This window comes from Corvus cornix, chromosome 4A, assembly GCF_000738735.6.
Source record: "Corvus cornix cornix isolate S_Up_H32 chromosome 4A, ASM73873v5, whole genome shotgun sequence".
NCBI lineage: Eukaryota > Metazoa > Chordata > Aves > Passeriformes > Corvidae > Corvus > Corvus cornix.
In genome coordinates this window covers 15,168,158-15,189,183 of record NC_047058.1, presented here as the reverse complement: position 1 = coordinate 15,189,183, position 21,026 = coordinate 15,168,158, and the positions used below count along the sequence as shown (strand labels likewise).

Sequence of the window (21,026 nt, the reverse complement as noted above, 5' to 3'; positions counted from 1 at the left end):
CAAAACATTATGAAATCTGAAAGTCAATTTTCTAGTTTCTTAAGTTCAGTAAGCAGGCGTTATCCCTGAAATATCATGTGCAGGCAATTTATTTTCTAATTTATTAACATATTTTGAAGTTTAAAATATATTAATTTATGTCCGATCATCAGCAACTCATATTTTTTGATTTTAGAGCTTTTCCTTTGATGTTAAAAACACACTAGGATGTAAATCACAGTGTTGTAAATTTTTAAACTACAGAAAGACTAACATGAGATTTTTAAGAGGCAGAGTATATTACTGTAATTGTAGTAAGGAATTTTGTAATACTGTTGACGCTTTCCTATTTCTAGGTTCCAAATTGGAAAATCTGAAACTAGTACAGCAGCACTGAATTAAGTCAAGTGGCTTTCTGTAAAAGAGCCACTGTGTGACTAAGAATGGTATTTTTGGCATATAATACTTATGTATGGTTTCCTCTTACAAGGCAGAGAAGTTCTGCTGATAAAGGAGCAAAAGATGAAATATCATTTGTGAAATAAGTGGTGTCCTTCAGATTACTCATATATGGAGAAACCAGACAAAGAAGTGGAGATTAAGGGGGGCATTTTTCATACAAGTAAGGGAGAAAAAGTATTCTGTGTGTACAAGCCAAAAAGAGCAACTTGTTTGTTAAATTATGACCATAGGTTTGGGTGTGTGAATGTAACAGAATGCAGCATTCACATCTAAACAGTTAATAAAACAACTCTCTCAAGATTTTGTTTTGGTTTAGGCACACATTCTTAGGCCCCTTTCTAAGAATGTACACCTGTCTTTAAAGATTGATCAATGTTTCTTCATCAAAGGTAAAGTGATGACCTCAAAGACATTCACAGCATGATACATGTTCGCAGGGTAGGTAGCATCCTTGTCATGGAATGTAGCGAACAATTCATCCTTAAATTAAGAAATAGGATGTGTATGGTAATTATTCAGAAATAAGGGAGACAGGAATTTTGTACAGTATGTGCAGATCCAAATGAATTCACAGTGGCACCTCTTCTGGTCGGCTTTTCTCATTGTGTTCTCCTGTGAAAAGGATCTAAGGCGTGCTGAGTTCAGGCAGAATCTTTCGTGTGTGTATTTGTGATTCATAATAACCTTGGACCCCTTGGGAAGTGTTACAGAGAAGGAAAATTTTAAAGAAAATAAAATCTAAATGATTGTAAAGTAATGCTCTTTTTAAAATCTCAGTGTGAGGATAAGTGACTAAAAGGACCATGATGCTCAATTATGAATATTTTATTCCTGTGTAGTGTAAGATCTTTCAGATAAAATGCATCACATTAGTGAAAAACCCAAACACCTAGTTCATTAAAAGATAACTGCATCATGAAAGATAGGAAACAGCCTCTTGAAAGTGCTTGGCAATGCACATAAAGCACTTTTACTTAATTCAGTTTGAAACTCAAGCATTGTAAAATCACCAAGCTACATTTTCCTTATCGGCATAATTTATGAAGCAGAATTTCTGGAACTGCAGTTGTTTGCTCTGTTTCCATTTTCTCCCCTATTCTCAGTAAAATAATCATGTTCATCCCTAGAAGCAGGGAAGAAAAAAAGAACTCTTCTTCCACAGCAGCTTACAAAGTTTATTCAACTCAGATTTCCTGCACATTAATACTCCTTAGGTACTTCAAATGCTTTCTGTTTGTGTATGAAAGTGTTCATACTGGAATTTTCTCACTTTTGAGTAATTGAGTGCAATATCTTCTAATGATATTAGAACCACAATGCAATAAAATATAAAAGGATGCTGTCACTAGCTGATTCAGTTACATTTTTCATATCAAATTTTAACACCAGAGAGTGTGAAATTCAGGTCTCCAATTCTTATAAATTGGCGAGCATGGATCAGGCCTAGCAGGAGCCTCAGAACCATCTGGCTGGAGCTTGAGACCTCTCTCCAGAGAGCAAATCAAGTGTCAGAGTGCATCTTTCTGTTAGTTGGAGTGAAGCAACTATAGCTTACTATTTCAAAGCTTGTGGTTTGGAAATAACCACAGAGAACCTGCAGATAACTCCATGATTTAAAACTCAGGATTACTCCCCCTGTAACCATGCTGACATGGAAGGCATCCATGGGCAGAACCAAACCCTTAACTCTGAGATGTGCAACCATCACCAGCTGCATTTTTGCAGAGCTTCACAGGTGTGTTAGGAAGCTGTGTGGAGGGGTAAGAGGATCATCACAGAAATGAAGAGTCATTGTGACTGTCAGTAGCAACAACTTAAACTTTGCGGTAACCTTTATCCATGGAAAGTCTCTTTGTAATTAGTGGAAGATCTCTTGTCAGCAGGAAGCTGGGTAATGGCTACTGAGCCTTTCTTGGCTGAAGAGATAATGAAATACCTTTGGGGATACAGCACTGAATCTGAGGATGCAGAGCTGCAGAAAAGTGTAATTAATAGAGGAAATTTCATTCTTTGTAGCACAAAGATTGTCATCTTTGAAGAGGATATTACAGACCTTGCTCATTCTGGCACTCCCAAAATAGCCTGAGCTCCTATGGTAAAATTCCTACTGTGGATAAGGCAACATGAGATTTGTACTTTACTGTTTCTATGAAAGCACAGTATATCGAACCACTAAGGCAACAACCAGACTAGCATGAGACAGAGGAATGTCACTGATGTGTAACAGCAGAGCACTGGTAAATCCTGGATAATATTCACAATCCGGTTATCAACCTAAGAAGTCATCAGTAATAACAGGAGTTAATAAAGAGATAGAAGAATCTCTTTAAAGAGAAGGCTTCTGAAGCCTTTTGCAGCTGAGTGGTGGGGTGGTTTCCAGGCCAGGTAAATCAGTCAGACCTTTCCCCACTGTGGTGGCTTTGGGGTGGTGTCCATGGCAGAATCTTTCACATTTCTTTTAGAAATGGTAGCAGAGGAATTTAGTGAGTGGTTGTGTTTGACTTTCCATTCTTCCCAGCTAGAGTTTTTATAGAGGATGTCTCAGAGGATCCCCCATAAACCATGGTCTGCATTCCCTGCCATCTTCACGTAGTGTCCAGTGCTGCACTGCCACACCAATGACTGATGCTTCACTTACTGGCATTCCCTGAGTAGGTGAAGGAATTCCTGTGAAGACAGGGTGAAATACCAATCACACAGGTTGCAGAAGAGAGGTCAATTCTTCTGTCATTTCTTTTAGGCTTCAATGTAAATTAAAATGCACAAACAGCTGGTGCACACCTGCTCCTGGATTTCGGTCCTACTTGCCTCATATCTTCACCTCGGAAGGCTTTCACTTTTCCATATTCTTTAAATGTTACTTTTCAGTATTTTCTAAATCAATTTGGCTTTCATGCTTTTGGTGTTATACATGAGATATAAAATCTTTTTAAAAATTGTTTGTTTACCAGAATAAAGAAAAAAGAGGCCAAAGAGGAAAAAAATTTAGAGTATTTAGAAATTTAGAGTATTCTCTATGCCTTATTTATACAAATTGGAAGTGTATGGATACTATATGTATGAAATCTAGAGCTGCTGAGAAAGTGAAATTTCTGTACCAAGAGAAATTTCAACATTTTCGTACTGGTTTTATCTTTGAGTAAAATGATAATAAAAATATTGTTATGGCTTTCAGAAGAAAACCTTAAAAAATCCTAACTTAAGAAAGGAAAATATTTGATAAACATTATGGGGAGTATCAGCAGATTAGTTTTATATAAAATATTTTTTAAATTGCACATGAGAAATTAACTGTAGTGAGTTTCAGTGTGCGATTCTTTTTATTATTGCCTTTTAGATCAAACTTCATTACTGTTCCTTAAATAAAACATAAGTAAATTATAAACAGCTAGAAACAGCTAGAACAGTACTCTCCTGGAAGAAATCTGAGATTTAATATATAAAATAATTTATGGTGTAAATTGTGGATTCCTCATATAGTTTGTATAAAATGACTTAATGGCTTGAATCAGCCTTGGTAGACAATTACTGTGAAATCACATTGTTTTGTGCCACAGGGACAGTAAAATAGCTCATATATTCCTTGTTGTTTACAGTAAAATATAAATGAACAACATAAAAGTGGAAAGCAGCAGAAGAAAACTCTATAGGTGAATATGATGAGGCTGGAATAAATTACTGTGTTGCACAAGGCCTTCATTACATTCCAAATGTGAACAAAAGGATCAGTAAGTACATGAAATATTAAATGTTGGCATTTTGTACAACATCCAGAGAGAGTATGCCACAAAGAACCAGTAATCAGATGTAAAACATTCCTGTGGGTAGCTTTTCTTCTTAGGGATGAGAAACAAGACTTACAGCTCAGTAGACCCAAGGTTCTGCTGTAGGCATATTTGACTTGGTTGCACACTATCACCTATGACAAATAAATAAAATAATAGAGATCAATTACAACAGAAAGGAATTGAAGCACAAATGCCAAAATGTTCAGACTGAGACTCATTCATCTACAGTCTGGCATAATCTGTGACTGATTTTCAGATGTTAGGAGCAGTTGTTCTCTTGAGCAGAGGCAAAGATCCACATTCTTCTTCTGGAGAACAGGTTAGATGCTCAGGCCCAAAAACTCTTAAAGCATACACTTTAAATTACATCTGTTCAATAGTTTATGTAAACATATACTTAATATTGACAGAGAAAATATTCACCCTGAGATATTAGATGTGGTCTTTATGTTTTAACTTCAGGCATTATGTTTATTCTTAATTAACTTAAATTGTCTGAAACAAATTAAACACAAACAGTCAGATTAGCTATTGTGTGTGAAGACAGCAGGATGATGAAAAGAGCCCAGAATATGATAAACTTGGAGGATACATCTGCCTTTTACATCAGAAGGAAATTTACACCCCTTTTTTCTTAATTTTTCTCTGAGTTATCTCAGCAGCACGATTTGTTTCGGGCTGTTTTTATTACAGAGGACTGCCATAAGTTAGCACCAGGCAACTGAGAGTTCATGGGGAGGTGCGTTTATAAAAAGTCTCTTTTTTTTTTAATAGAAAACCTCAACACTTATTAATTGGGTCAGGTTTTTTTAAAGGTTTGACAACTTTTCTGAATTAGAAGCTTATTTTCTGTCTCCAAAACCAACAATAAAATACTGCTGGTGCAAGAAGCATCTTTTTAGGAGCTGTGTTTGCCCTGTGTGCTCTGTGCCTAAGTTCAGTGATGCCATGAAGATTTTTGCCTTTTCTTTTATACCCCTGTTATACCTTTTTACAACTTCTGTATTCCCAGTGCTTTTTGCCTACATTCTTGGACTTGTTTGTCAAGCTAAGCAACTCAACATTTTAGAAGCTTCGTAGCTGGGGATCAGTGTGCCCCAGAGCCCAAGGTCCTCTCCAGAACACATTCTGTAAACTAAGATAGAACCATCCAGGAGAAGGCTCCTTGGGGAGGGGAGCTCACTCGAGCCTCTCATTGGGGAATCTTTGATAGATCTGCTAATTAGTAAGACCTGTAATGTTATACCAGATCTTTTGTGGGGTGTGCATTGTGATGCACATGACCTGGATGTGTGCACCTAAGGATCCTTAAAAATAAATACCAAGGTAAAATCCCTTTTCCCCTTCTAACCGTGTATGCCTCTTGATTTTAAGACCAGAAAAAGGCATCATCAGAATCTCTGTGCATGTGTAAATTCAGTAAGTGCCAGTTAAGAGTTCAGTCAGCTTCTCTGTCATTGCTTTCTCCCTCAATGGGAAGCCAACCTCTGAGGCTCTGAACATCTGCTGCCATGCAGCAGAATGACAGTGCTGGTGTCAGACTGTAGCACTGGTGCTGGAATTAGGGACAACTCTATCCTCGTTTAGCATATGGCAACATGTGTTCTCATCAGTCATTTATCTGCTACTGTGTGCCTACATCTGAATGGTAATGAGGGGGAGAGAGGGATGAGTGAAAGCCTGCCCTTGGATACGGAGAGTTCTTCGGAATCATCACACACAAGGTTAAACAAAGATCAGCTGGAATGAGTTGCTCCCAAAAGTCCACATTGCACACTTAGTAGTAATTTCTACAGGTAATTGAAAATCTTCTAACATTTCTGTCAGTTTCTGTGGTCAGTTCTGGTACTGCCACTATAAGGGGCATGTTTAAGTAACTGGTAGCAACCAGGACCATGTCCCTGAAACATCGACTAAAAGCTCTCAATTGAATGAACTCTGTATTGGAAAAACCCCCTAGATTTTACTTTAATAATGCAAAAAGAACAGTGTTCTTTCTCTGGTAAATACTTGAACCTGTATGGAAACAGATGAAATCTTTACTGATAATTGTTTCCAATTGATGATAAGATGATGGATAAAACAAAAATATCCTTTTCAAATACTTTATCTGAGCAGTTATGAAATATAAATATGAGATAGGCACAAAGGTAAATTGTTTCAAGGTTATATGACAACACTAATGGCTCTTCACGTTGCTTTGTTTTTTCCTTTCCAGTCTGAACAATCTGTACACTTTTGTGTATTTCTATAAGTCAATGTGGTTGAAATTATGTAAACATTTGTCATAATATAATTAATTGACTGTATCTCACTGGAGCTCATGTTTGGGTGCTCAGCTAGATGTTAAATTGGAAGAAATGTGGAACTGGTCCAAAACTTGAAAAGAGCTATAATCTCTACTCCATTAAAATTTTATTTTTTTTTTTTTTATAACCAGGATGTAGGTTTGAATAAATGTCAACAGACCTGATACAAGTTTTCACACAGGTGTGCATCAAGATCTAGTACTAAGAGAACAATCCAGCTCCTGTTAGAATGGATAGCAAGCTTTCCATCACCATTAATTATTTCTGGATTGGACCCTAGACTGTTTCCAAGTGTGCTCATCTAAAACTCTACAGAGAACCCTTTTACTAGAAAAAGCCATACTTGCACAGGTGTTGTCAACCTTTGTGTGAAAGATCAACCCAGTGGGAATAAAAAAAAAAAAAAAAAAAAATATATATATATATATATAAAACTTGTTGCAATAATGGAGTTTTTTCTGCTACTGCTTGACTGGGGAACACACTCAAGTTACCTTGATCATGGACACTGTTCCTGCATTAAATCAATTGCAGTTCCTTTGTACATATTCCATGACATTGAAGTTTGCTCCTCAAACTATTCTAATGTTTAATGCTTAAATTAGTCTGCTCTGTTTAAATTATACTTTGGCTTTGTACTCACAAAATGATTTTGCAGTAAAAATGAAGGACAGCAGAATAACCGAGGTCTCTCAACTCCAGAAGATTCCTGAGACAATCCTGATTTTTAATATGATATTAGTATTTTTTATACAATGATACCAGGAATTTTTGATATTTCTAATGGTAATGTGGTATTTCAGAAGATGATTTCCCAAAGAAGAGTAAGTTTTAGAGTATTGTATAAAATTCAAGTAATCAGCTTGAATAGACTTAGGGCAGCAAAGATGTGTAAAGAAAAGTTCACAGAAAGGTGATGCCTTGGGGAATGAAGTTCCCACGTGATTTCTTGGTGGATGCTCTGGTTAAAATGTCCTCTGGCTTCAGCATCTTTCCAGTGATCCCTCAGCTGGGATAACATATGGAACCAGTTGCTGAATAGGAATTTGACCTCAGCTTGTAATGACCAACCATTTTTTTTGGTTTCTGTTGTCCCAGGACAAACAAACAGGAGGTGGAATAGAGGTAAGAGTTGGTATTTAAAGATGTAGGGAAGGGGAACCACATGTGTTGAAACAAAAGACCTTAGGATAAATGACCACATTGAATTTTGCACTTTTTTTCCTGTTTGCTTATTACATTGGTATCCATTTTCCATTTGAAAGGATTTTTAAGCAAATCAGGCTATCTTGTGTCAGCTCCACAGGACAAAGAGCATCTGCCACAAGTGAAGGTGGCTGCTGGAGTCCAGAGTGCCTTGGTCTCATTTTGCACTGCTGTGCTCTGTTGGAAAAGGGTAAATTGAAGCTGCATAAGAAGCAGGTTCTGGAAACTCTCTTTAACATAGAAGAGCACTTTAAGTTACCCAAGTCTTTCAATGCTGCCAGAGGAGGATATCCTATCCCCACTTGTTCATTCCAGCCACCACTTTTTGTTTACACAAGTGTGATCCATGTAATAAAACCTGGAGTAAAACCGCTGGAGACTGGAAACCAACGTGTATTTATTTTGCCAGGTGAGTTGTAACTGGGATCAGTTCCCTGAGCAGCTACCTGAACATTTCTTCTGGCTGAAGTGAAGGGAGGGTTTTGTGAATATATGGAGGGCTTTGAGCAGCAACAAAGCTTGCAACAGCTTTCAGTGCTCAGGGAACTGTGCATGCACTGCTCAAGGAAAGACTGGCAGCTTGCTTTAAAACTAGGAAACAAATGGAGAAAAGTTTACCTTAGCCTGGAATTTGGTCTCACTGTATCTCTTGCATTTGTAAATCAGTGCTACACAGATTAGTGCATGCATCACCAAGCCCACAAAGAAGATACAGGAGTGTGTTCTCTCTGCCAAGCACTGAATTTTGTGCTACTTCCACTAACTGAGTTAAAAATACAGCCCAAAGCATGAATCCAGGATAAATACCAGATGCAGAGAGTAAAAGATGTGCTTCAGTCTATCTTTTATCTGGACATCTGCAGTTTCATGACTCTCCCAGCTTGTTTGTGTTAGCCCGACTTTATATCACACACAGCTTCTTTTCATGCTTTATCCATTGATGCTCCCTCTGGGGCAGCCTGTCCCTGCCTGTGTGCTGAGAGCACACTTCCCTGAGATATTCTTACTTGTGTTCCTTGTGTTTTAACTTCAGGCATTATGTTTATTCTTAATTAACTTAAATTGTCTTAAACAGCTTAAACATAAATCAGTGAGATTAGTTATTATGTGTGAAGAGAGCAGGATGAAGGAAAAGTCTGTGCATTAGGATATGTCTGCAGTTCCTGCATCTCCCTGGGACTATTTTCTCTGTTCACTCCTTGAAATTAAGGATACATTTGAAGGGATGGGTTCTATGTGGAATCATGTCTTCAGTTTGCATCCTTGTATCATATTCCATGAAGATAGTGAAGACAAAACAGATTAACCTGTTTTCCTGGTGCTCACATTTATTAGTCATCTAGAATTAAAGAATGCTGATCTGATGGGGCAAGTGGTCAGCTCCAGCAGCACATTTCCAGCTTCTCTCTCCTCATTATATTACTGCAAAGGGAAAGCAGTCAAATTCTTTTTATACTATTATATATTTCAAAGAATAACATTCTTGCCCGGGCTGAGACTTTGTCTGACAAGTTTCAGTGCCATTTGAGTTCTTTATGCTTGAGCTATAAACCGAGGCAGGGAATAAAGGATTTTCATAATAGAAATGCTCTCACACCACATTAATTGTATCAGCATGAACTGTGGCACTACAATCAAGGTTGTTTTAATTTGACTAAAAATGAATAGATTACTGTGAATCAATTGCAATCTAATAAGGGTCTTACTGTAAAACCTACTGATAAAATGGAGTGGAATTGTTCTGAACTGTGTTCCTGGGAGTGAGAATTCAAAAGAATTTAATGCTGCCTTTTCTAAATCTTTGACCAGTGATACTAATGGAAATATAGGCACACCTATCTCCCAGTGTTTCCACTTTTCATTAAACTGTTGCCAGATTATTACTAAAAGAGAATTCTCTTCCTTAAAGCTTTAGTCTGAGAGGAACTGAGCTGCTCCTGGCTAGAGTTGTGTTCCCTAAAGTCCTATTGTCTGTACAGGAAGCTGACGGTGCTTAGCAATTCACTGAATGTGGCTCATGAGCACAGACAAAGAGGCAAGTAGATTGTTTAAGATGCCTAAAACAGGAGTGATTCATCCCAGTCTTAAGCAGCTGTCTTCAGGTGGACTCTAAAACCAGCCCATCTCTGCATTGTCCCAAAATATCTAAATAACTGTGTTTTGTCTAAATGCTTCACTTTTTTCATGACTAAAATTAGGAGGGAATAAGAATCACAGCACATTTTAGTGAAAATATTTTTACTCAGATTATTGGTAATCTGAGCCCCAGATTGCTTCACAATTTCCTTGGTAAAAGACCACATGCTGAAGGTTAAGTTATAAGTAATCAAACCTTGTCTGTGTGTTCGATCTTCCCCCAGAAAGAATCCAATGTAAACTTTATAAACTCATACCTGATCATAAAAAAATGTAAAACACATTTGAATTTTCAGGGATTATTCTGTTATCCCACAGGCTTTTTTAATAATCCTGCTAGTTAAGAGTTCAAGATTTCTATTTCATGATTAGAAATATGAAATTTGTTTTCCTAGTACTTTAGACACACATCGTGACAGCTTTTCTGTGTTGCTGAATGTATTGATTCTGAAAGTTTTGTAAGTGGATGTTTGACTAAGCATTTGTGCCATCAAAGCTATATTTGTCATTTGCTATTTTGAAGCAAAAAAATTCAAATGGAAAGCAAATTGGCATGTATAAAAGTATCAGGGATATTCATAAATAGAATTAATAATGATGACAGCATTTGAAAGCATTTTAACTTCTACTTGCAGATGTTAAACAACTTTAAACTGTCAGAGTTCAGGCAAAGAACTGTGTGAGTTGTCTTGATTAGTTTCCCTTTGCTGTTACAGATTTTTTTCTGTCTTCTTTTGAAGGACCCAGTACTGAACACTGTCAGATGCAAAGTATTGGACTATATGCAAGATAGTTTATACCAGGATGGCAGATCCTATGATCCTAGAGGCTTTTTCTAATTTGCAATTCTCATATATTTCTTTTTTTTTTTCCCCAAGCCTCAGTCACACTGTCAAGGAGAAGAAGTAACTCTCTGTGATTTAGCCGACAAAATATGTCAGAAATAATGAAAAATGACTGGTCCTATAGCCAGTGATCAAAGAAAAGGAAAGAGAAGGAAAATTATATACCCAGACTATCTGGCAAACACTTATTGATAGGAAATGCATTTGTTGTACTCAGGAACATTTTATGAAAGATTCATAAACAGGGTAATGGTAGATTCTGCAGCAAGTAGAATGAGTAGAAAATAAGTGTAAAAACCTTGAAAAAACAATGTTTGATATTCTCAGATTAATCACTTAACTGAGGCTCTATGGTTCAAATCAGAAATCACTTAATTCAGACAATAATAGTCATCTGAATTGCTTTGAAATAATTGTAATTTATTATCCACACAGTGAGGCAGGATTCTAAGGAACAGGATTTTCTTCTCTTCATCTCTGCTTTAGAATTATTCAGTTATGTTTTGCTCGGGTATTTTGTCATTTCTGACTTCTGATCCTAATCAGAGCCAAAAGAATAAAAGGTACAAGAAAATGCAATCAAATTTAAATTTAGTTACAACTTAGCCAACTAAAGACAGGAATAAGTTTTATTTTAAATTAACATGCTTGCTTATCTCCTGCCTATAATATCCATCAGTGACAGATTTTGATGTCATTTGCTACAAGTGTTGCTCCTGTTTTAGCTCTGTGGCTTAACCCTATTTCAAGCTGAGCATATGCATTAGTGGCTACAGAGCTGGAGTCAGTGTCATTCCTCCCAGCAGCTTTGGAGGTATTTCACATTTCCTAGCTACCCTGGGACTACTGCACATGATGCTGCCAACCTCCCTTGCTCTGGGAGAAGCTGTCATTCCAGATCTCTGCTGATTATTGCAGAGTATCAAGTTATTTAAGAAGATAGTCATGAAATGTTGGCTTTTTTCCCCATAATTAATTTATTTATACTTTATCCATAATAGCTGCTCATTCCAAACACTTCTTACTCGTTGAGAAAGCTCCATCACTCACAGATGCTGTATAGATTTTTAATTTTCTCCTGTAAATGTTATATGATGCCTGTCAATTACCATTTTGGTCTAAGGCTTTAGGAATTAGATCAGCCTCATTAAAGTAGAACAAAGTAATTTCAAACTAAGCTGAGTATTTTGTGCTGAGCAACACAAAAAAAAAAAAAAGCACTAATCTAAAATTGCCATTTTCATATTGATCAGCCAGGCTTTCTTTCCTTGAAACGCTCCCTGATGCGTTTCCATTCAAATTAGGTATGGACATAACCACTGCTGGCAGCTGTTAATGGGCAACAGAGTGTTTCATGTCAGAGCTTGGCCTTGACACTTGCATCTAGCTTTGTGTTCCAGCTGCCCAGCAATCTTATGCCTGTGAATGTTTAAAGTTTGGTCCCTTCTAGGGGCCTCTTTCATATTAATGATAAAAATTTAAATGCATTCCTCAACATATGTGAAAGTCCATGGGAGCAGAATAGATTCTATTTTAAATGTGGACATTATTAAAGTTAATCACATATTAACATTTTATTAAATAAAGATGGCTGTAACTGCTGCTTAGATATTTCCCTGAGTCAGTGATTTGGGTTGGTCCATTACCATGTAAGGCCATCTGTGAGTTTTAGATGTAAATCTGAAGCCTGTGAATCTTCGGGACAGAACAGATATGTGTTGTGAGCTTTAAGATTCAACGTGAAAGTTTAGAATAATATTGTTAACATTGTTTGGAAAATAACTGCAGTAGCTATGTATTCTACATAGTCCAGATGGATAAAATCTCTCAGGGACATTTGTTTTTATGGCCTCTAACTTATTATTCTAATGCCTAACTTTTATGAGGCAAACTCATTATTTTTAGCAGTCTTACTATCTCTTAAATGCAGTGAAAGGCAAAAGAGGACCACAAATCTGTTATATTTAAAGCTACTGAACCAAATGTCAACAATTACCATGGACCTTGTGCATTTCTTAAATAAAAATAAGGGTAACTGTCTCTTGACCAAGGCTTTTACCCTCCGAATAAAACGGACATTATACTGAAGGCTTTGTCTCTGTTATTGACTCAGTGATGATTGGTGATAATGTCCCATCAGGTTGTGCTAAAATCAGCATGATTTGGCTCTGAGTTCAGCTCAATACATGCAGTGCAGTCTGTGTTCAAGAGCTGCAAAAAAATCTGAAGGCAGCCACAGAACCATAAGAATAGGGTTGATGTGACCTCAGGAGGTCACTGCTTTCCTTTACTGATCCCAGACAGATTCAGCTCTACCTGAAAATTATTTGACAGCCATTTATCCAACCTGTTTTTAAAATAGCCTGGTGATGCAGAATCCCCATCTTCTCTCAACAGTTGTGTTTTAGCTCTTAATTCTCTTTCCATTCAGCATGTTCTTAATGTATAGGATAAATCTCCCTCATGGTAACTTAAATCCATTACTTATTGTCGTGGAGAATACGTTGGTGCTTTCCTCTCTTGGCCAAACTCTTGATGATATCAGCTGTTATTGGAAGCAAATACTCATTTCCCCCCTTGTTCTTCTTTCAGCCAAATCATTACTTTCCAGCTTTCTTCAGAGGTTTTATTGGATATGTCTTGGGTTTTGCTCCTTTTTGAACTTTCTACAGTTGATCCAGCTCCAATGTTGTGCCCAAATCTGATGTAGTACTCCAGCTGAGCCGCACTGACGTTGCAGACTTCAGGTATCTTATGTACAACATTCCTGCACACATCTCCTAGTAGGTTATGGCCCTGTGGACACTGTTCCATTCTTGGTCCATTAATTCTCAGGTCACCCTCTGTAGAACCATTTCTATCATTCTACCTTGTAGCTGTGTGTCACCTTGTGGCCCACATTGAATTACTTATTGTTTTACTGATTCTACCACATCCTTTCAGATTCCATTCCTGTCCTCTAAAGTGCTTGCCATCCCTCTCTAAATGTTATCATCTTCATACTAAAGTGCTTTCTATTCTGCCATCTAAATCATCAACAATGAACCTTGGTGTCTAGAGTACAAGATGGATTTAGGCAGAGCTCTGCTAGTGGCAGACTTGAACCAGTTCTTTGTGGGATCCAGTTTGCTTCTAAAATAACTTATTTGTTCCACTTTTACCTTTATTATTTACTTGTGGAGCACAAGTGTTCAGTGCTCTGAGAACTGGCATGTCCTGGTAAGACTCACACCACAATGCAGAGGAATGACACATTTTGAGCTGACTAGAATGGAAAGATTCCTATTCCTTATGAATGTGGAAGACACCGTGGAGGTTTGGCAGGGTCAATATTGAGTGAAAAACAGATGGGCCTGAACATGAACGATTGGGTTTCTCAGATCTGTTAATATTAGAAGAAAAAATTGATCATTTGTGAACCAATTCTGTTGTGGTAAAACCAATCCACAGTTCCACTGCCTACTTGCATGTGCAGCACAGACATTATTATGTCTTATTAATACTTTAAAAATGTATTTGTAATCCTTTCAAATTTTCACTTTCACATCTTGATACAGGACTCCTTGGAAAACTGAAAGATTTTTTTTGTTTCGTAAATAATGTACATCATGTAACTAGGATGCAGTTTAAAACAAGTTCATAGCACTTTATGCTGAATAATAGGAAGGAGGGGCTTTTCTCTATTTATGTTGAGCAGAACTTTGTCCCAGAAGAATTTCATTTTAAGTTTGCTAAAAATTGAAAAATATATGTTTGGGGAGATTTGAATCTTTCCAGCCAAACCAAATTTCTCATGTTGGCCTTCTATAGAATGTTCTCATAAGTGAACATTCTTTAATTTGTAAACAAGGTTTAAGCAGATTTTATTTGCTGTAGAGAAAGATAATATTCAGATTTTTTTACTATTTTATTAATCTTTGTTCCAAAATATTGAAAGTCTAAAAATATTTTATATTCTTTTGTAAATCATGCAAGCTAGGATATTTACATCCTTTTAAATAACCAGACCATGATAATATGAATGAAGAATACTGCAAGTAATTATGAATATATATTTCTGGAAAGTTGTACCATAGTGATGTTTCAGATAAAGTTTTATTAAAACTGAAAAAAGCCATTTAGTCATTTCCTCACAAATGTTTGGTACTGAGCACTGCTGAAGCTGTATCAGCAATTTGTTGTGAAACAGCATTAAATGTGAAAGCAAACCAATATGAACCCAAGGAATCCTCTTAGGGAAATTTCTGTTTGGGTGGCAAAAAGGGTTTGATAAATTTACTTTATCATTCCAGAGAAATTACCTAGTTCAACATCATTTACAGTCCAACATAATTAGATCTTGAGTAATGTGTAACTGATTGTATTTGTAGTGCAAACAAAACCCAACTGTGGCTGTGTAGATCAGAATATTGATGATTTCATATGGAAAAATAGATTAGAGACACAGATGGCTTCAGAGACCACGCTGACACTACAGCTTTCTGAAACTTTACAGCTGCTAGAAGTATAATCTTGCACTTTTGCAGCTACTGAAAGGTGACCAATATGGGACACTGGATTTCTGCTAATTTTGGGAAGGTGCAAAGACATCTCTAAACCAGAGAGCCTGTAGCTTATGTAGATACCAGAAAGACTCAGAGTAAAAGGGTCAGCTTTTTTGTTCCTTGACGTCAGCACTGTGCTCACTCTTTGCTGAGAACAGCACTGTGCAAAATGCTACTATTTATTCCATACCAGCTCTGAGCTGTTTAATCCTTAATCTCTGGGTTGATGATTTTTTGTCATAAACTTTCAAAACCCAGAATAAATGTCAGAATATTTTTATATTTGTATTCCTGTGAAAATGTTTTCTCTGCATACTTATCTCAGATTTTGACATTAAAAGTGCCTTTAGTACTCAGAGACACGTCCAGACTGAATTCACTTGACAGCTGGATCATAAATGAAAGACAATCTTGATGTTTAGCATCATAAAAATGTTGATGGGCATTAGCTGATTACTATCAGCTTAATTCAGTGTACCAACCCACCTTTGTGTACTGTGCTGTGCAAGTCCTTTACAAAAAAGTGTAACAGGGAAAAGAAGGATTCTTTCAGACAACATTTACAGGTTCAGGTTCAACTATTACTGAAAGAAATGCAACCAATCAATACATGAATATATTAAAGAACATCTGTGATCCTACCTGCTTAAGTATTTATCACTCACTGGTATGATGCATGGGGGTTTTGTAAGGCTGTTAAATAAGAGGTTAAATATGTGATGAATTTTTATTTCAGGAAGAGATATAGGAAGCAAATAAAACAGAAATTTAGTTAGCTGAATGGAATTGTGGATTTTTAAAATGGTTTAGGCAAAGTACAGAGGAATAGGAAATGAACCGACTTATGTAAGCACAAAACTGATGGACCTGCTCTGAGTTTATACTAAGAAAGTTTCCTTTGGAGGCATGTTCAGTTCCTTAGGAAATAAAAAAAGGTGGTTAAAAAGTATTTGAAACTGCAGAGCAGGGTAGCACTGGTGATCATCTGGACTCAGGGAGAAATCTCAAGATTGAGCTTTGTATAAAGTAGAAAAGATTAGTCATCATCAATAGTTATTTAACTGTAAGATTGGAAGGCTTTAGAAGAGATGAAATGCTTCAAAGAACTAAGTAAAATGTGAGTTGGTTTGAAAAAGGCAACTTTTTAGTAAATAATGAATCTATCTTATTAAATGATTAATATTTCCACAAACAGATCATTTTTAATCTATTTAATATAAGCATAGAGGAAACTAATGTCTGGGACATGGAGCTAGCAAAATTGCAATAAAGAAATTGAAGTAAAGAGAACTTATATAAGTGTATATAATTAATTATTACTTCCATTTAAATTATTAGTTGACTCTGTCCCATACTGCCTTTCATCAGCTCTGCCTGCCATTCTGTAGGAAGGCTCTCATTCATAAACTAATCTGAGGGTCTAAAGCTTCTTTAAACAACAGGAGAAAGAAAATTGTTTGGGTATTTATTCTTGGTCCTTCTGCCTTAGAAAGCTGGGACATGCACTGTGTATTCTGAAAAATCATCTGTGCTCACACAATAAATCTGACACAAGAAACACCTTAAATTCCTCTTGTCTCTTCAAATATCTGGTATCAGATGTTCACAGCTGCCAGATTCTGGGAATTCTGAACACAAATAAAAAATTTTCTCGGTCAAAATAGCTATCTTTAGTTTTAAAGTAAACTTCTACAAAGCAGCTTCTAGAAAGATAATCTATTTTAACTTTATTGTTTTGTTATGCAAACGAGATTGGTTTCAAGAACTGGAGTTCAAAGGAGTTGCTGGCATGGTAATAAGGCCCAGTTCAGCCAACAGAGGCTTGCTGGTTTATACGTGGAGCTGACCAAGCACTTAATAAGTGACGTGTTTTGTTGAGATTCCCATCTGGTTTTGCTGTTGCTCAGACTTCAGTTTGTGCTGACATCTCTATGAAAATGTTCTGAGTTCTGAGAATATGAAATGCAGCCATCCCATGTTGTGTTTCGGTGCAGTCACAGCTTCTGTAATAACGGGCACTGCCCAAAGAGGTCATTTCAAACAGAGCCAAATCAGCTGCCTGACTCATCCTTTATTTCCAGACAAAGCCCTTAATTCTCTGTAATTTTCTGTCAGTGTGGTGATACCTGCCCTCTGGGTAAGAACTGCAGGAAATCAATGCTCATTCAGGTCAGGTCAATCAGGTCAGTTTAAGGTCACCTTTACTGCTGCGGCATCACAAGAGGCTTGAGGGTCTGTCCCAGCATCATAACACAATTGCTCTTCCATTAGAGCAGCCTACTGAAAAAGAATTCATGATTACTTCCTTTCCTCGCTTCTCCTTTCCCTTTCCTCTCCCTGACAGATTACTTGCCCTAGCACTTTGCACAATACTCAGTCTTAACATTTTCCAGCTGAAATGTTCAAAACTCCCACATTTCACAGGCTCAAGTATTAAAGTATTTTATGCTTCTTTGCTAAATGAATGAACTGCAAATGCATCCTCTCATAAAGAGGCTTCTGCCAACAAGACATTCCCAAGGTATGGCACTTGATTTTAGGACACTTGTAAGTAAGTAAAGGATTTTATTAAAAGCAATTACAATGGTCTTTCTCATTCTGTAACTGGTTTTGAATTCAAGCATTATCCATCTGTACTGGTTTTGGCTGGCATGGAGTTCATTCACTTCATAGTAGCTTGTATGATGTTGCAGTGTAATTTCAGTGTTGTAGTTTCAGTGTGACTAAAACAACCTTGGTTTTAGCTGTCACTGGGCAGAGCTTGCCCAGAGCCAAGGCCTTTCCTGCTCCTCACTCCACCCCACCAGTGAGAGGCACTGGGAGGGGACACAGCCAGGACAGCTGAGCCCAGCTGACCCAGGGGATAGTCCAGACCCAATGGGTCATGCTCAGCATATAAAGCTGTGGAGAAGGAGGAAGGAGGGACATTCAGAGTCATGGTGTTCGTCTTCCCTAGTCACTGTTATGTGTGATGTCTGTCCCAAAAATGCCTGAACACTCATTTGCCCATGGGAAGTAGTGAATTAGCTCCTCTTTTGGCTTGCTCACACATGCAGCTTTTGCTTTACCTATTAAACTGTCTTTATCTCAACCCACCAGTTTTCTCACTTTTGTTGTTCTGATTTGCTTCCCCATCCCACTGTGGGGAGTGAGTGGCTGAGAGGGGCTCAGCTGCCTCCCGGGGTAACCCGCAATAGCATGTCCTTAGGTGTCTCTGAAAACCAGTTATTTTCTATATCTTTTTCTGTTAAAAAGGCTGAAGACAGCCAGTAGTCTAACCATTTATCTTTTGGTTGTCTGTAGAGTTATAACAATATAGATGGCATAATTCAGTGGCAAGAAAATCTATAAGCATTTGACCTTACATTATATCATGCTAAAAAAACCCCCTAAACATGCTTAATCGAATATTTCATTCTCTTGCCTTTCCAACCAATATTCCTTAAAAAGCTGGCTCGTGCACACAGATGCTTAAAGATGGATTTCTAGTCTCCAGGATATTTTAGAATGACACTGTATATTCTTCTGTACCAGAAATATTTCTCTGGTGAAGCTCTTTCCCATTTGCCAGGAAAGGTAAAACCAAACTCAACGTGAAAGTTAAATTTATTTTTTATTTATCTTCCCTTTTGAAGTTGTCCACAGTGTCCAGAAAGATTCAGAGGGGAAAAAAAAGTCTTGATAAAGGCCTGGTACAAAATACCAGCAAGATGGGGTCATGAGTACACTAATATTTGTTGTGAAGGGCAGGGGGGAGATAAGGATAAAATGTGGCAATTCTTGGGAGTAAAACAAGCCACAAAGTGAATGTAAATGAAGAAAATGATAAAGCTTGATCTAATTTGTCTGTTGACCTTTAATTTTTTAATATGTTATGTGTCTATGGAATATGCCTGGCTATTGATCTGTCCATTAGCTGGTCTTGAGCAAGTGGAATATACATTATTTATTAATTTCCATTTTCTTTTATGTTTCTAGGATCTTTGGAAGAAAAAAATGCTCTCCATCTTCATAGCAAAGTGAGAAGTGATCATTAAGTATTTTGGGGATGGAATTTTTTTGGCAACTTAATTTAAGCAAAATTCATCCTTAAACCTCTAATTTCTTTCTACAAGAAGGATCAATGCTGAAATACATAAGAAGAGAGGCTGTCCTGGAAAAGTGAGAAAGAGTGTGCAGAAAGTAACTATGCCCAGATGAATCCACTGTGCCCTGTTTGGCATAAAACATAGGAGAAGCACAAAGAAGATATCAATATTTTGCTTCTGCTTTTTTTAAAGGAAATAAAATCCTAATGAAATAGAACTTGTGTTTGGGTGGTGCTTTTTGCTTGTCTGTTTTCCTTCACTTAAATAGTTATTTTCATCAAGATACTTGTATTTTTTCAGCTCTAAAGCCCAGGTGTATATTCTTGTTCATGTTAAACTAGAGGATTCAGTTGCTCTGTCTGTCCTTAATATTTGTCAGTGCAGGAAAGGCAACACTCTCTTTTGCAGTGCTGGGAGAGAAGGGTGGATTTCTTTACCTCCTTGGCTGGCTGCTGGAAAATTAAAAGGCTGTTGTAGCCTAACATAGATAAAGAGACACCAAAATGAGATATTTATTCTCTGGTTTTATTTTCTCGGCATTTAGATCTTATCTAGAAATGTACTCTGTAGGAGAATACAATAGTAGTATTAATTGCATGCTTTACTAATGAGTGTGGTGACACCTGCAACCACCACGGAGAGCTCCACTCACAACAGCCAGGGTTAGGCTTGTTAGCACATGGTGTTCAAAAGTGCCTCAGAGAGGTTCTGAAGGAAAACAATTCACCAGCTGTACAGGTATTTCCAAGGTCTTTCTCCCAAGCACAGGGGGAAACACAGGAACAAGCATTAAAGTGCTGGGCTACCTCTCTGCCCGTGTTAATGTGGGCAGGGGGTGCTGAGGCTGGAATGGAAGGGACAAGGAGGCAGGATGTCAGAAACATCTCGGACAGACAGTGCAACCTTTTCACTGTTGCTGTGGAGGGAGCACCACGCCAGCCGCTCTAAGTGTCCAAACTCTCTCTGACAGCCCTTCTCACGCCCTCCCTGCACTGCCTTATTCTAGTTTTTTGGGATGAAGCCTGCTGTATTGAAGCAGGTATTTCCCAACAACCTCAGGACCTCCAGCAAGGCTCTGCCTGATGTTCTTCATGTTCCCAAACATTCATACTACAGAGGAAGAGAGAAAAACTGCCGACAACCCTGCTTTGCAGACAAAAAATTTGCGTTTAGTGACAGGAGTTGGTTTGCAAAGCTGCAGAGGGTCATACAGCAGCATATCAGTGATGTTCACAGAGGCTACTCCTTGTATCCAACAACCAACAGAACTTTGTTTTATTCAAAATGATTTATTGGAAACTTGGACCCAGCTGTATGGTGAGAGCTGTGGCTACAGTTACTGTGTTACAAGCACTTAAAATACATCTTCTTGCTTAAAAAGCTTTTTATCCTTTAGGCTAGACAGTTTAATAAACCAAATAAGAAACCAAAGGCAAACATACAGTAATAAAACTAAACATAATATACCAAAGCAAATCCAATAAACCAAAGTCAAACCTAAATGCAGGAAGGGTATTCAACATGTAGAGATATTTCCTGGTGCAGGAAATTTCAGCAAACCAGAAATTCAGTAATATTCTTACACAAATTACTTTTCACAAATTATTTTTTTATTTTTCTTGGTCAGTGCTGTAATTCCTTTGAGCCTTTTCAGCTGTGGAGGTTGCAG

General features: G+C 37.4%; 1 long non-coding RNA gene across 2 annotated transcripts in view; it reads left to right on the top strand.

Annotated features, from left to right (window-relative positions):
- LOC109145118 overlaps nt 1–19,566 on the top strand; it is a 271,655-nt gene extending 252,089 nt beyond the window's left edge. For both annotated transcript variants that reach the window (XR_005604651.1, XR_005604652.1), the window contains one exon: nt 19,248–19,566. This is a non-coding gene — a long non-coding RNA (uncharacterized LOC109145118). The remainder of the gene's footprint in view (nt 1–19,247) is intronic.
- The last annotated feature ends 1,460 nt before the right edge of the window (nt 19,567–21,026 follow it).